At 36.8% G+C, this 17475-nt stretch overlaps 1 protein-coding gene and 1 long non-coding RNA gene across 6 annotated transcripts in view; both read right to left on the bottom strand.

The window, feature by feature from the left end:
- The window catches only part of grid1b (glutamate receptor, ionotropic, delta 1b), a 414521-nt gene that overhangs the window by 373994 nt on the left and 23052 nt on the right, over window positions 1-17475 (bottom strand).
- Window positions 174-5244, bottom strand: LOC135720498 (uncharacterized). Of its 5 annotated transcripts, none has more exons than XR_010521292.2 (7): window positions 4740-5244; window positions 3969-4010; window positions 3188-3416; window positions 2005-2077; window positions 1548-1902; window positions 1287-1445; window positions 174-688 (listed from the first exon to the last, which is right to left on the bottom strand). It is a non-coding gene; the product is annotated as an uncharacterized lncRNA (long non-coding RNA). The 5 variants fall into 5 exon arrangements; XR_010521294.2 differs by lacking the exon at window positions 3188-3416 and having other exon boundaries at window positions 4740-4889; window positions 4984-5243; XR_010521293.2 differs by lacking the exon at window positions 3969-4010.

Raw genomic sequence — 17475 nt, 5'->3', positions numbered from 1 at the left:
TAACGCGGCCCGATTGCGGAACCCCGAGTGAGAGGACGTAAGCTCCCCTCCAATCCTGTTCCTTATTTGGGCTTGTTTAATTTATTGATTTTATTGATTGGTTAATACTAAAATTGCTAAGCAACCATTATGCAACATTAACTGAAAATAAAACACACAAGGAAGAACAAGGATTTCACGTTTAATGCATTTTTTATTCACTTGAACACACATTCTCTCTCTCTCGTACACACAAACAGGTTTCCATGTTTTGTGGGGACATTCCATAGACGTAATGCATTTTATACCATACAAACTGTATATTTTATTCCCCTTACCTACCCCATTCCCTAAACCCAACCATCACAGAAACCCTTCTCCTACTTCACATTTACAAGAAACATCATTTTGTTTGATTTATAAGCTTGTTTCCTCATGGGGACACAAGGTCACAAAAATACTGGTATTCCTATCTTTGTGGGGACACAACGTGATAATTACCAGGTGCACACACACACACACAATCAGTTCAAATACGAATTTTCCAAAAATCAACATTTTTAAATTTAAAACATTTTAATTCATTGTCTGTCTATTGTCTGGATTCGGCCACCATCCCTGTCATATGCTAGCACCGACCACCTGGTGATGAGGAGCTCTATCTCCTTTTCTGTGTTATCTTTGGTCAGGGCATTCCGGCGGACTGCATCTGAAAAAAAAACAAAGATAGAAGAGGTCAGCATGACCATGTGATGTTACTCATAAAACCACCAAAACTTATTTTGGATGCAGGGCTCTACGCTTACATTTCTTTTTAGTTTAGGAGCACATTCAAAAATTTAGGAGCACATTCTGATCAATGACAAAATCACCTTCCCATTATAAGGAGATATTTGACTATAAAATTTTAACCTTATTAAATTTCAAATTCATAAATTGAGTTAGAATAATAAGAGGCAATCAGGAAGAATAAGTTACCAATCAAATGAAATCAGTAGCAACACAATTCATCTTTGCACTGCAGAGGTGGCATATAACAGAAATGTGGGATTTAGTTATATTTACAGACTGTTTAATGAGGCTCAGAAGTAGCATTAATGCATTTCAATTTATGATAATGTTATGATGTTAATGTTTTAAATAGAGTTTGAGTATAGAAATACAATTATGATCAGTCTTGAAGAAAAAAAAATGACTAACTTTTAAGACTAGTCTTAAAGGTTTATGCAACCAGCCACTGATCGAGTCAGTCGCACTGTAGAGCCCTGGGATGTCACTTCAGTGCCGTTTCCAGCACTGACACTCACCCAAAACCACACTTTTCAAAGTGAGCCCTTTGAATGCAGGCGTTCAGTTGACCCCACTTCAATTGATGAGTCTCACCACGAAGAGTTCATTGTTTTTTTCAGGACCCACCCCACGGTGTCTTTAAGAGTCTTGTCTCCGACCATTGCAGGAAACACAGTCTGAAACAAAAAGACATGTACCTTATTAGTTATTTAAGGAATATAGCATGAGTGAAAATGAGGACTGACTTTTAGGAATGATCTGATTAAACCATAATTTACCTCACCAAATTCTTCTTCTCATCTGGATTATTTAATGTCTCCTACAAACATTGTAGCTCCTCAATAGTTGAAAGTGGGAGCCCAAAATGTGTTGGGTCTGGGGTGAAGTCTGCAACTGCTGCTCTCTAATAAAATCGAGCTGGATGAGGATCTCCTTAGCAATAGGCTTTAAGCTCCTTGTTTCCTGTCTGCCATTACTGGACAAACTGATAAATCCAGGTGTGTCTGATTATTGTTGTTGTGACTACTAAGCTCAGGCACACCTGGATTAATCAGTTTGTCCAATAATGGCAGACAGGAAACAAGGAGCTGGCTGAAGTTCAGGAAGTAGTGCAGCTGGGCATAAAGCCTATTGCTGTAGAACACAAGAAAAAGCAGGCATAGCAGATTACTAGCAAAACATTGTACGTAGATATGTCAGAGTAAACCGAGAGAGATCACTTTGTATAATTCCTACCTGTAGGCACAGCCTCCTGAGAAGACCTGTGTTGTGTGTCATATACTTGTGTGCCATGTAAGGGTGGGGTGTGCTAAAAGAAAAGAAAAATATGTTTTAATCTCATCACATATACCAAATAGGAATAGGCAAAAAAAAGTGAAAAAATTTTTTTTAAATGTGGTCAATTCAATATCAATTCTCATCGTTTTTCTGTATTTATTTTCATTACATTATATCTGAAAAGCATTCCGGTTGAAGGAACTGTCAATGTCCCGATTGGGCCAGTGCTGCATGATCATAAAAGTTTACATTTTGCACGCATTTTTAAGCCTTGTCAATTTAAGCATTCAAGCGAAAGAGAACTTGCATGCGCTATGTGAGAAGAGCACACACTGGAAGCGCTTACAGCTGTGCGACAGCGTGCAAATTACGAAATTAATTCTAGTTCTCTACTTGCAAATTCACAAATTTTTTTAAAAATGCCGGCCTTGGCGAGTAAACAGACGGTTATGAGAAGAAGTAGAAAAGGAATGCATTCATTGCCTATCATAATTTGATCCGTGCATTAGTCTTAAAGTGGTAGTAACCTTCACCTGTCTGTGTTTTTAAATGTTAATCAAACTACAAAAGAGGAAGTCACTCCCTGCTTTTCACTGAATAACGATTTGTAACTTTGTGCAGATTAAATAAAGGTTAATCCTAATTAGTGAAGATATGCAGTGTTATTTTACATTTGATTACTTTTTCAATTTCTGTATCTGAAAAATACTGTTAGACCTACCTGAAATGCACAGATTTCTTCATTTGTATCTTTGTTCTATTGTACTTATATTGCATTGCTTGCATTTAATTTTTATTAACAACTATTAACTTGTCTTTAATCTATGAAATTTATATTAGTAGTTTTAGCTGTAGTATCAAAAATAGAATTGATATTTGTTAATTTTCACTGGTATTTAAAATATTGGGTGTCATAACCTTATTACAAGAATAAATGGGTAAAAACTACAAAAACTATTTCATTCATTTATTACTTTTTTTGTGGTTGGGGCCAGTGAAAATGTAATCATTGAATCGAAAATCGCAATCCAATCAATTTGAGATCTAATGTATCCGAATCGATTTGAGACATCTGAAACAATACCCAGCCCTAATACCAAAGTGATTTTTTTCTCTCCATGGGCTATCTCGCCCTTCTTACTTGAAATCCAGTTTGGCCTGATGTCTGACTTCTGCCAGCTGCTGCATGGGTTGGGGTGTCTGTAGGTGTAGCACTCAGGCTGTTGGTAATGGAGATTGGAGACCACGATGGTGGACTAAGCGCTGTGATGTTCGCTGAAAGGGGAGAAGCCCGTGGACCTACAGAATTTCTACCTGTGGGCACAGCCCCCTCACAAGACCTGTTTTGTGTGCCATGTATGGGTGGTGTGCTAAAAGAAAAGTTGTTTTAATTAGGGCTGGGTATTGGCAAGGGCCTCCCGATACGATACGTGTCACGATACATGGGTCATGATAAGATACGTATCACAATACAATCAAAAATGTAAAAAATAGAGCTGAACACCTGCAGCTCTTTGAAAGATGCAGGTGTTTTTAAATTTTCTGCCATTTTCTCACTCCCTCTAACTTCTGAGACATTGGCCGAATGGCCGTATATGGCAGACAACTGGACAGTGACAACTATAGCAGCGGCGAGGAGGTCGTTTGACGCACACAGAGGGATTTGATGTTTTTTAAAATATCGACAGTAGAGATCGAAATATCGATACACTATCGATACAGCTAACTATCATGGTAGTTAGCTGTATCGATTTTTTTGCACAGCCATAGTTTTAATCTCATCACACATATCAGTCATCAGTCAGATCATCGTCAACAAGCTTACTGTCGTTCTTAATACCTTGCAGCAAATTAGACAACGATTTAACTGCTTTGTGTCTCAGATTAGATTTAAAATAATGCATTTGATCAGCCATTCTTACCTAAGAGCAGTGTTTATTTTAGAACAGCAAAAGCAAGATTACCTGAGGAAAAAAGAAAAAAAGATTAGCATTGTACAAAACCATACATAATGTCTTATTATACTAAACCATTACACTTTCCCTTTTTTAGTCCAAGCCCAACCCAATAACCATTATGACATTACCCAACTACCAGCATAACTGCACAGTGCATAAATTAGGGTCCATCAAGACATGTTTAAGTTTACATACAAATCTATAATTGTGACATTCCATACACTGGTATATATTAATCCGCGAATCACATGCGAGCCGAACCGTGGTTCGGATCAACTGCGATTTGTCACAGCACTACCAGCTAACATTTTGTTCCACTTAATTTTCTTCCAAAGAACACTATGCTTGTAAATATTAATCACGTAAATTGCATTTAATAAAAATTGCGTCCCATTATTTAACATCCCAGCTAGTCAATGCTAGCTTCGTTCGCGCCATAAAAGTTGGAGCCACTTTCATATTATCCAAAATTTGCACTACTTTTCTCAGACATGATAAATAATTTGATGTTGTCCTAATTAATAATTCTTAAATGAATTATGAATTCTTTATGTTTGTTTCATCTGGAAAAAAGTACATGAACATGTCAAAGGAACATGAACGAATCAATAATAACCAACATGTAATCAGCAACAGTTCGAAATAGAGTTAATATATGATGTGACGGGAACTCGATTGAAACTATGCTTAGCGTGAATGTTGATGCTTTTTAAGGAAACTGAACACAAGACTTACCTCAAGTTTAACGTATGGCGTAGGATCGAAAAGGGAATGGATGATTCAGTCAGGCGTTGAGTTTTATCTCACCCGTTGTACAGACGTTACTCCAGTGATGAGCTGAGCGTGCTGACGCTTTCTGCAGTTACCGTTGAAATCGGCTTCATACTGGCAAAAGGGTCGGAGCCGAGCACCCAGTTTAAAACAGCCGCCAACGTACGGGATTCATCTTAAAATGAATTTTTTGTATTTATCAGCTTACCCCGAGGCCATCCAAGATGTATGTGATTTTGTTTCTTCAGTACAACACAAATGTAGAAACTCCAACCGTTTCAGTCTGTATGCATGTGAATAGTAACAAAATCTCAGACAGTAAAAACATGCACAGACAAATCCAAATTAAACCCTGCCGCTCGTGACGACACATTGATATCCTAAGAAACGAAACGATCGGTTTGTGCGAGAAGCCGAACAGTATTTATATAATTTTTTTTACCTCTAATACAGTAATATGCGTAGTCAAATGAGCCCGTGCACAGCACCTTCTTCTTTAGAGTTTTAATGGCGGGTTGCGAAGCAACTTCATAGGTGCATACCGCCACCTACGGTTTCGGGTGTCCCTGTATAGCCCTCAAGCCGTGCATCCGATACAGTAGATGGCAGTATGCAACTATGACGTTGCTTCGCAACCCGCCATTAAAACTCAAAAGAAGAAGAAGGCGCCGTATTAGAGGTATAAATTATATAATACAGTTCGGTTTCTCACAGAAACCGATCGTTTCGTGTCTTAGGACATCAACGAGCAGCAGGGTTTAATTTGGATTTGTCTGACCATGTTTTGTTTTTTACTGTCTTTTGTTATGGACAGACTAAAACGGTTGGAGTTAAAAATCTACATTTGTGTTAAAGAAAGTCGCCTACATTGAATGGCATCCATTAAAACCATCCTTGATTTAACATAAGCCGAGTCATTTCCAAAAGTGGTCCAGATCATATAGCCAGAGCTGGGTTACCAGTTACGGTGAACATGAATCGGCCCAGTGCTTACAGCCAGAACAAAAATGAATGTGCCAGAGCGAGCTGCGGGGCACAATCGGCTCGGTTAACACACGCCGATGCCGAGTCTGAGCCGCAGCTGCCGCAGGGCAGCCGAGCTCGGGCCGATTATACATGCTAGCTGGGTAAATATCAACTTGTCAAATATTTCTGTTTTACTGAATTAAACTGAATTAAAGTGCTGTTTTTTAACTGTGCATGCGAGAAGATGGTCGTTTAAGACCCTGAATCTTTAGATTCAATGTACGTTATTTACAGCAATAATCTGACATTAAATCGATCTGAACAGATTAATTAGTACTCCACATCCTACATGACATCATCAACTATATTGTTAAACCAACATGGTTCAAACAATGAATGTGTGAGCATGTTACTATGTATTCGGGAACAGTCATGACTATCTAGTTCGTTTCTCAAACCATTGCATTGTACTATGGTGGTTCAGCAGTGAATCGTCTTGTTCGAGAAACCGAAATAAAAATATTTTGTGCACCTTATGTGCTTGCATAATCTTTTTTAATACATTTTTGTTTTTATAATACATTGGCTACGTCCAAAAGCTTAGGCAGCTGACTTGTTGCCTTGCTGCCTCATGAGGCAATGACTTCGGCGACATTAAGGAAGCTCTGGGAAATGCATCCGGAAAGCCTTCATAGGCAGCGTAATGGAATTCAGTTTGAAATATAAACAGAGAGCACCTTTGTGCTAATCACATATTTGAAAACTACAATACAAATTTTTCACTAGAAATGCAATCAAAAGGTGTAAAAAGTAAAAATAAAACTTTACACTAAATTTGTGCTCCAACCGCTTTCTTGGCCGCCATTTTTTTTTTACTTGATTAACCTTGACCAATCACATTCCCCGGGCACGCCCACGCATAGAATAAGACGATGAAGGTATCACAGGAGTCAAAGTACACCAAAAATTGGATTCAGACATGCCTTAATACCTTTTTGCCTTGGAGTGCTGCTTTCAGGCGCAGTCATTGTTGTTTAATTTGAGCAGTGGAGAGATTTCAGCAGTCTGACAGTCCTCAACGTGAGGAAACATGCTAACTGCTAAAGCTAAACTTGCATTTACAGTTGCATTTACACATTTTGAAGGTCTGAATTTTGAATGTTTTGAAGGGCTGCATGTGTGCTGAGAGTGGTGACATCTCCAGCCAGAGAAGCACCACGCTGAAAATCTGCTACCACATCAAAAAAGGAAAACAAAAAAACGATCAGCCGATCAGTGAAAAGGACCACTGGTCAAAGTCAGCAAGAATTTAAAAAACTACCTCAGATTCACAACTTTTCACAGCAGTCCAAAGGCACAGCCTGGGCACACTATTTGTGTATACAAAACAACAAATGCAGAGCTCAGTGCACCATTAGTATGGGACACAAGTAAGGTTTCAGGTAGATCTGGGGTACACGGCAGGAACTGTGTGAGCTCCATCGACCTTCAGCACACAAATACAAACAAACCCGCACGTAAATACGAAGGAGAGGTCTGCGTGCTCTGACATTTGGATGCTCGGCAGGGCTGATTTTAAAGGCCAATTGCAGCTGCTGACCCAGACACTGTGGGTGAGATAGTCTGCTGTGACTCAACAGTGGACTCAAGCTAAAGACCACAGCAAGAGAAACTTTGAGCCAATTATGGAGATGATATAACAAAGACACTGAAACTACACTGACTACACTTTTTTTGCGGAAGGTCAAAGATTGGGCCTGCTGTTATTAAGAGACCTAGAATGAAAGCTAATTTATGAATCGGAAAAAATCTCCCCCTTTCAAAAGAATAGTTTGATAATTAAGATACAAGGTCTTGATGAAAAGCAGATTAGAACCATATTAAGATGATGACAGAAATGTATTCTTTCGGTGACATCAATCATTATCATAGCTAAAAATAAGGTTTCAAATTTTATCTTTCAGGTTAATCGACATAATTAAATTATAGCCTATATCAGAAAGGATCTGGCATGAAGGAAATCAACTTTAACCCGATATCTCACAGTAGCCTACAACATGAGGTCATATGAAAGACCTTTAATAACCTACTCAATTCTTATTTCTTGTACTAAATGGCAAGTGTACACAAATTTTAACTCTGGCGCTAATCAATTACACATTTTTTATTACTATAAACTTCCAGTTTTATTACTTCCAGTTAAAAGCCTTACAGCATCAGTAAGAATTTTGAGCATGGTGCTGTGGACGCACATCACACGTCTAAAGATTAAAGTTTTGACCTCTTAACATAAATACTCAGGAGCTTTAATAGATCAGTCAGTACACAAGATGTTCAGTGGAAAACCACATTAAATGCTTTTGGAAGGCTGAATGTAGCACATAATAACATCTCAAGACACATGTAATACCTAGGAAGAAAATCTAAAAAGCAAAAAACATGTTTCTATTTGCTTTCCATTTAACCACACTGCTTAGAAATTATAGCCACCTTATGTTTTGCCTCAATTTACAGGTTTAATCAAATTGGCTGTGAAAGTCCCATCATTTTTAACAGTGCAGGTACCCTTGATACCCCCCCCCCCCCCCAGTATTGTGAAGAGCACAGAAATTGCACAGAAATTACTTGTGGCTACTTCAAGATTGCGTCAGATCAAATATGGATTTTATTTTTTCTTCATTGCAAAATTAGAAATGGTTTCATAAGCATTTATAGTTTTTAGGAAATTCTGGAGCATATAAAACTGCATTTCGACACCATGTTATATGCGTATTGCTTATGTGTAAAGGGAATAAGATCGTATCACGCTGTGAACCCACAATCATCTTTTCAACTATCATAAAGGGTAGAGCGCAATAGCTTTTTATCTCTAACTCATATTACATGGATGAAAAAGAGCATTAAAACAATGCAAGTTAAACAAAACAAACTTTTTCTTCATTGACATTCGATTAACTAGGAATTAAACTTAAAAGGCGGACACTACTTAAGTATTTTTACTTTCTACATAAAAGTACATTTTTAAGTATTCATATTTAATCATTGTTTTTCTTTGGAAAACATACGTTCCAAAGCATAGTATCATAATTTTTACTCCACATCATTTCATAATTTTAAGTTTTTGGTTTATATTTAATATTTAATTACATTAAATCTAGTATTTGTTTTAATTTTACTTATGTAAAAAGTACTACTTTTACTCAAGAAAATTAAAAGTACACAATTTTTATGTAATTAGGTATTAAATCAATTTTAATATGCAATATAAAAGGAATACACAGTATGATTATATGCTTTAAAATGTAGTGAACATTTTTTAGTAAAGTAAAGTAAATTTTTTCCCAAGACAAACTGTCTGATAACGCACAGATGCTTGGAAATTTTACTTAAAATACTTGAGTAGTGTCCGCCCTTGTATAAGAACTAATAAAAGCATATTAAAACTAACAAGAGCTGTATTTTATGATGACATAATGGTGACTTTAAAAATAACCAACCCAGTCTCACGAAAAATTGTTATAAAGTCACTTATATTTGGTGTTCTTTTTTCGTGATATTATCACGAATTTCCGCGTTTTTTGGTGATTGTTTAACAAATTTCTGTTTTCGTGTGATTATCACGTGTTGGTTACTCAAATGTTTTGTCCTATTTTCTTACCATTGTCGCTTCAGTTTAGGGTTAGATTTACATAAAATGACATCCTTACCCAAACCCAACTCTAACCCTAACGCCAGGCGACATATAAAAAAATAAATCAGAAAAAATAGTATAAATCAACGCACAAAGTGACATTCTAATGCAAACACCAAGTCTAACCCTAAACTGAAGCGACAATGGTTTGAAAATAGGAAAAAGCAGTTGAGTAACCAATACGTGATAATCACACGAAAACAGAAATTTGTTATACGGTCACGAAAAAAATTGGATATTCGTGATAATATCACGGAAAAAATAATAAAAAATGTACGTATCACAAACTATATCACAAACCTCCGTGAGACTGTGTAGAAATAATCTAAACCTTAAACATTCAAAGGTAAAGTGATATTTATTTTTAGTTCACTCCAGCAAGCAGAGTGCACTCGAAATAATGTTTATTTCTGATTATTTTAAACTAAAGAAATGTATTATATTTTTGTTTTCCTAAGCTGACTGTACTATTGTTTTGATTAAAGTCAATAAAGTTAATTATGTTAAGTTAAAAGTGAATCTAGTGTTTTTTAGCAATGCTGGTATCATGCCATGAATCCTGCCTTCACAGCAAAGAAAACCAAATCAAACCGTGGCTTCGAAACAGATTGATATGAACCGAACCATGGCATTGGCGTATCAAGCCATCTATGGGTCCAATTTGGGACAATGGACAAACGACCAAGATGGTTGGATGATAGGTTGGAGACTACCAACTGAGCTACAGGAATTTACCAGAACCACCCATGAAAGGCAGGGCAGTTTGCCTGGCACACAACCAAATCAGGAGCTAAAGTGACCTTTATTAAGATCCTCAATGGCATATTTCGCATTAACAGCATACATCCATTGAGCGGTGCTAGCAAACACCCTGTCACTCTGAGTCAGCCAGACTCTATCCCATGAGTCTCTTTGAGTTAATTAATCTGCTTGAAGCTCTCTGCAGTGCACATGCCTGAATGCGTACACATTTCCCCAGGCGTGCATGTTCGAACACGGTGGGACGGAAGTTAATATAAACAAACCTGTCAAACGCTGCTGCGATCAAAACACGGGCAGCCCATCAATCCAACAACATGACGAAACTTCTGTCAGGTCAGATGTTAATGGAGATTATTACTCATTATCTTCAAATGAACACAAAAGACTATGTACTACTAAACCTACACTGGATAAACAAAATAAATACAGAGACAATGAAATCTAGTAAGTGATGTTACATCATATTACAGCATGGACCAAATGCCAATGCTAACCAGCTAAACATTTGACCCTCCATGCTGTGTATCCCTGGCAACACTACAGTAGATGGGTTTCCATATGCATATTTTTAGTCTAAATGTTGAGATCTGGCAGCAGAGAATAGTGTTATTCTCCAAAGTATAAGCCCTTGCATGAGCGACAGGTATGTTTTATTGGATGAAAAGACATGTGCTTAAACTATGATGAAAGCACATTTAAGGTAATAAAAAATGATTCTGGTCATTATAAAATGCCAGAGCCAAGGTCTGTCATCAAAATGATTGGCTCCTATTAAATCCCAAACCTGTCTGACAGCTGTTACTCCCAGACATCAGGCAGCTGCTGCTGCTGCTGCTGACAGCTAACAAACATTAAGTTCATCACAGACTCTTGTCTGCGTACTCTAAACCGCAGGTCATTTATTCAATTATATAAAAGAGCCACAGTGGCTTCGACAGTGGATACAATTTCCATTGACATTGTGTGCCAGTTTTTCTGAAACATTTCTTTCTCCTGAATACTAAATAGAAATGTTGTTTATTTGTAGTGTTTTTGTGATACTTGATTTAATTTGCTGTATATTCGCATGGGAATGTAGCTATTTAAATATCATTAGTCTAAAATCCCATTCAAAACTTATGGTTAGGATACTGTAAAATGACAAAGACTTTGAAGTCTTGTAAAGGTATTTTAGTATCAGAGTCTTGCCAATAAAAATGGCACAGTAAACATTTGTTTTTTTTTTCTTTTTCTTTTATTCCCACTGCTGTTGAGTTTATCTCAAAAGCTATGCACAACACCCATTTTACAATCATTCATTTTACAAACATAACAAACAGGTGTTGATTATTTTTCTGTAAAACGCACACCTAACCTGTCAAATGTCTTAAAATAACCACCAGAGCAATGTATGTGGTAACCGTGGTATAGAATAATTGACTTTGGTCATTTGAATTATTTAAAAATAATGCCTACTCTCACTCTAAAAACAAACGGTGCTATATAGCACCAAAAGTGGTTCTTTGCTCGTAATCATAGAAGAACCATTTTTAGTGCCAATAGCACCGGTGAAGCACCTGTAAAGCACCTGTGTAGAACCATATGGGGCCATATAGCACCACAAATGGTTCTATAGCACTATATGGTTCTACACGGGTGCTTCACTGGTGCTTCACCGGTGCTTCACCGGTGCTATATGGCACTAAAAATTGTTCTTCTATGTTTACGAGCAAAGAACCACTTTTGGTGCTACAGTATATATCACAGTTTGTTTTTAGAGTTTACTCACGCCGTTGCCGCAAAACCACCTTGTGTGTTCATTGTTTTCTAATAAGTCAACGGCCCATTGTCCGTTATTCCTTGCATAGTGCACTAAACCAATGTAACACTATAGTTAAGTGAGTTGTAGTGGATATGGAGCTCTTAAAGCTTACAGATTATTAGTCCAGGATCCTTGTGAGACTGAGAGAGATTCAGAGTTTTTGTGTGTGCCTGAACATACAGTAATGATCATTTCAGCATTGCAATATAAATATGTAGATCACAAAATGATGATTTGCATAGACTGCTTAAAAAGATTAGACCACATTTTGTAATTGATTCATTTAGTTGTGTCTAAAGTGTTTACTAAAAAGTCACGTTCCCTTATAAATTTATTACATAGAGTTGAAAAATCTGTTAAGAAAGAACAAAGGCTATTTGTGCAAATCTTTAAAAAAAGAATGAAATGAAAAATGTCTCTTTGCCTTCTTTAATATTTGACTGCATGATATTTGTGCTCTGCTTGCTTACAAATATTAACATTCGGTGTCTATGTGATAAATCAAATTTACATTACAAAGTAGATATCAGTTCTGGCTGGATTAAAGGTTGCTTACTATCAATAAACAAGCCAGTCTTTGTCATCTTCTGTTTTATTTGTGCCTTGGTTCCTTCCAAGTCTATGAGATATTTTTAACTTATATTATACTCTACCTTATTTTGCCAAGTGAGAGATGTCCTCAATATGTCCAACATATTGTGTTTGCCCAAGGACAACATTTTTGTAAATAAAACCTAAACCCACCCCAACCCTAACCATAACCGAACCTTAAAATCAGAGGGAAATGATAAGCAAAAAACAATGGTCTAAAAGCAGCTAATCCTGGTTATAAGCTTAAACTTAAAATAAACTTATTTCTGAAATCTGATTGGTTGATTGAGATGTTGTCCCAGGGTCAACATAATGTTGCCCTGAGGACATCAATCAATTTGCAAAATCAGGAGAGCCCCTATGTTCATCATCCAAAAGGAAAAAATGTCTAAGATGCTTAACAATACTATATTACATGATTTGTGGTATTATTCATATAAACAGCACAAATGCTACAGGAAGCGTTACATGCCTATGTTTGTCAACATTTCAACCAATTTATCCAGTCTATCCACACAAAATGTAAATAAAGTCTGACCATAAATCATAAAATTTTAATTGCACCTACCCTAAACAGGACTCGAACCGGTCTGGTCCAGCATGGGAGTCAGGCACACTAACAAGGAGGCTAAAGGCTATCCTCTAGGGTCTTGAGGTCAGGGAGTGAGGTTTACTTTATTGCACAGCTCTAACAAGTTGGCCTCTTCATTGTATTGTATCTGGTTGGGACACTGAGTTATTGCTATGCTTACCTAAGCAACCACTATTAACAAGATTTAAACATTATCACTCCCTGTGAACTCAAAATACTTCTGCTAACTGTGAGTTTTATATTGCATCAACAAGATGCTGATGCAAAATTCAGCTAATGAGACACCGAGAAAGAATAATCCACACTGGCAAGGCCTTCGGTGACAACAGGGCTTAGTGTTCGGGGAACATCCTGTGCCAACAGGACGCAGGTCCGACTGCTACACCCCACTCCAATCACTCTGTTTCTAAAATAACACAATTAAAGTCATGCAGCTGAGTGTTCATTGGGACAAATGTGCATCTTGGAGGGAAACTCAGGATTGATTTTAAGTTCAGCATAGGTAATTAGTTCTGCCTGAAATTGCCTGCCCTACTCTAAGGAAAACCTGCATCTTAAACCTGCAGTGTTCCTTTAGCTCATCTGGTTAAGCACTGAATAAGCAATGCAACAATCATGGGATCAACCCAATGGATTACACAAAGGAATGAAATTGTATGGCTTGATTGCAAAGGTGTGTAGGGATAAATATATTTAATGTAAGAAAACACTTCAAAAGTGCAATGACAAGTTAAAACACACAGCAACATGCAATTGGACTAGTTTGGGTTATTTGTTGTGTTCCAATCTGTGATTTGTGAAAAATAAAACTTTTAATTCACATAATGCTGGTTAATTGTCAAAAAGAATTAAACTTTTGTCCATTCATTACGGCTGCCTCAAAGCATTTTCTTATAACCAGAATGCATATTTTTTCATAATTTTAATAGACTCCCAGAAGCTCTAATAGCCCATATTTAGCGTAGGAGTAACACAACGCCCCCTCTCCTCCTTCATCTCACTTCGTCCTCATCCTCTCTACAGTTCTCCATGTCAAGACTATGGCCTTCTGACCACCCTGCTGTGAGCAAAACCCACTTCATTATTCCAGATTTGATGTTTTTCAATAATGTCATTACTGCTGCTGTTCATTTGGTGGTGCATTTATAATTGACAGCAGCAAAGATGATTTTCAGCCAGCAAAAAGGGTTTTAATGGCCAGGTCCAGAAGCACTGATGGTTTTCTGTCAGCATTGTTTGAAGTGTTTTAGATGAGCATTTCAGTTTTAAAACTGGAGCATCGAAAATCAAATAGTGCGGCATGAATCTGGGACATATATAACAAAGAAAACAGAAAATGTAAAACAATGCATGACAGACATGTCCATTATAAAACACTCAATATGGCAAGAATGCAGATTCTGCTTTACAATGAAGATAACAAAATCAATAAGGAACAATACATACTGTTGTGGTTACCAAGATTACCATATTTATTATTTATTTAAATAGGAGCTAAAACAGCCAAAGAGTTTATTTTAATACAAAAAATATATATAAAATAATGTTATTTGGCAGAACACTAGGAAGGCTAAAATGTAAAGTCCATGACCGATTAAAAAACATGTTATGCAATCACACCTAAAAGAGGATAGAGGACTGACTCAGATGTCTCAGTTCAGAATGGCCATATAGTACGAACTTGTTAACTAGATTTCGATGATGTTGTGGAAGAGTTTTCCCAAAGGAAATCACAAAAGATACCCACCACAAGCTAAGGTAAAACCAATTTTTTTATAGGCTAAGCTATTTCTGTCAGTACATGGCACCTTAATGTGCTTCAATTGCTGTCAGACGAGATTAAGTAAGACTATACCCTAAAATGACGTTTTAATGCTGTTTTTATAACTTCTAAGGAACTGAAAAAAGTTGTTGTGAAAATAATACTTGTCTCCGATGGGCGGGGCAAAGCGCTGTGGCTCAAGTGTGTCATCAAGCCGTTCTTCAAAGCATTCGTTTTTAAATATTTTAATGCGATTTTAATTATTTGTGCTGCTTAAGTCACACATTAGTTTTTTTCATCTATTTAAAAATGTATATAAATTAATGTTGACTTTGCATTGCCCATTTTGTTACTTGTTTGCTTGCTTCCATTTATAAACAATCTTAATTTTGTAATTGAAAATGAAAATGGTTGGACGGTGCCTGCTGGCTAGATAGTTTTTCACTTAGTGAGGGTTGTAAGTGCTGTTTTTATTTTAGGACTTTAGGTAGTTGTGTGTTTTACAGTATGACAGAGCTGTTTCCACCCACACAGGAAGTGTGTCAAGAGTTTGGTTGTGGAAAGCAGCAGAGAAAATAACCTGAGGCACTTTAGCACACAGCACTGGAAAGTCAAACTACAGATCATTTGAAGCGTTACATAGTTTACCTCTTGTCTATTATAATAGGTTCATCGGGTTAAGGAACCTTCAAATGGACCAGAAGAAAACATACTTACTGTTAAATTACTCGCTCAATGAGTTCATGAGCTTATTGTAGTGTGGCTGATAAAAATACAAGGATAATATTCCACTATAACTTAACACTTGTGCATTTGTGGCATGAATTTAAAAATCAATAAAGAAAAGTGTCAAGTGCAGCGCAAAGCTATAGCCAATACAAACTGTGCTGCAGACAAATGCTTTTTGTGTAGATAGATTTTTGAATGACAGCAGGGGCTTGCATGAAACATACACATGTACAGTGTAACCTATAGTATGTTTTATGGTAGCTGTTAGCTTATATATTATAATGTATGTATAATGTCCCATCAAACAAATAAGATTCTTAATCCAAACAGTGAAGCACATGCATTGAAGAGCTGACAACTAAAGATTTAGTTTTAATCCAGGAAAATGTTATTTAAGGTTTCTGAGCTTTGTGTAATGCAGCCTTGTGGTTTGAGTTTGTTGCAGACCTTTTGTACCCCGGGTCCCTCACTGCTGTCAGATCGAGTGAAAGAAGCTGTCTGCATCCTTAAAAGATCTCCTAATGTTTATCCACAGATAAGTAACATTTAGTAACAGCATCAATGTCAGCAGATGCCAGCATTTCATTTAGACTATTTGTTTGCATAACGATAACGTGAAATTATAGCACAATATTATTTGCATCCATTTACAGTATCTCTCTCTCCCTCTCTCTCTCTCTCTCTCTCTCTCTTTCATCTTTGCCGCCCTCCACTTGAGCATCAGTGTGCGTGGGTTTAGTCTTCAGTGTTCAACAAGTATTCTCAGCATGTATATTCATGCTTCTCTGGTGTGAATGTGATTTTTTTTCTTTGAAGCATTTTATGGAGAAATTAGTTGCCTAGCCTGCCACCTTCGCAATATTCACAACATGCATATACAGAAAACAGATGCATGCATGGTTAAAATGACTGATTACTTTGATGCGTTTTGTGGTCTAAATATCACTTTGATTAATAAATGAAGGATGATTTCCAAATAAAACAATGCTGTCTTTGTCATTTTTGGTCAAATAAAAAATCTCAAAGAACTATATTTTCAGCTGACACTTTCTTTGCTGGGCAGGCTATTGTAAGCTAATGCTATCCAGAAATGAGCTAACTAGGCTATTGTGTTTTAATGACAAGTAAGTTGTAAAAACTAGCACATAAATCAAAGAAAAACATTATAAAGTATCAACTACGAAAGGTATGATAATGAGTGTTGGTTATAATGTACAATACGAATTTGGTTAAACTGTTGAAATGTGCAGGACATGATAATGTATAATTCAATCACATAATTTGACTGTGACAAACCTTGACTATTAAGTAAAGTCCCTTTAGGGGACACATTTGGCTGCCCACGAGGCTGCCAAATGTGATCATGCCTGTGAAAACCCGGCTAAAGTTGCATAATCAAATTATTAGATATACCACCGGTTTCACAGACAAGGCTTAAGGCAAATCCAAGACTAAAACACATGTTTGAGGTGTCTTAACTTAAAAAACTTGCACAGATATATTTGAAAATATCCCAGTGGCATTGATTTGTCCCAAGATACACACCAGTAACATCTTTTTTTCTAAGGGCTAAGACTTTTCTGTAAAACTAGTGTCAACGTAGTCATGACTATAAAATGGCAAAAAAAATTAATTTGTGTTTATTGCTGTAAATGATAGGGGCAGTTTACACTTGGTATTTAAATGTGTTTTCATCAATCGGATCGCAAGTGGATGAGAGAGACACATCACGTTAAAACCTGGTATTTAAATCCGTCTCTTTTGTCCACTTTCGACCACTTCTGTCCTGAATACTGTGAAGGGGTG

The sequence above is a fragment of the Paramisgurnus dabryanus genome, chromosome 1 (genome assembly GCF_030506205.2).
Source record: "Paramisgurnus dabryanus chromosome 1, PD_genome_1.1, whole genome shotgun sequence".
NCBI classification, from domain to species: domain Eukaryota; kingdom Metazoa; phylum Chordata; class Actinopteri; order Cypriniformes; family Cobitidae; genus Paramisgurnus; species Paramisgurnus dabryanus.
The sequence above is the reverse complement of the archived record's forward strand: the minus strand, read 5'-3'. Positions and strand labels throughout refer to the sequence as shown.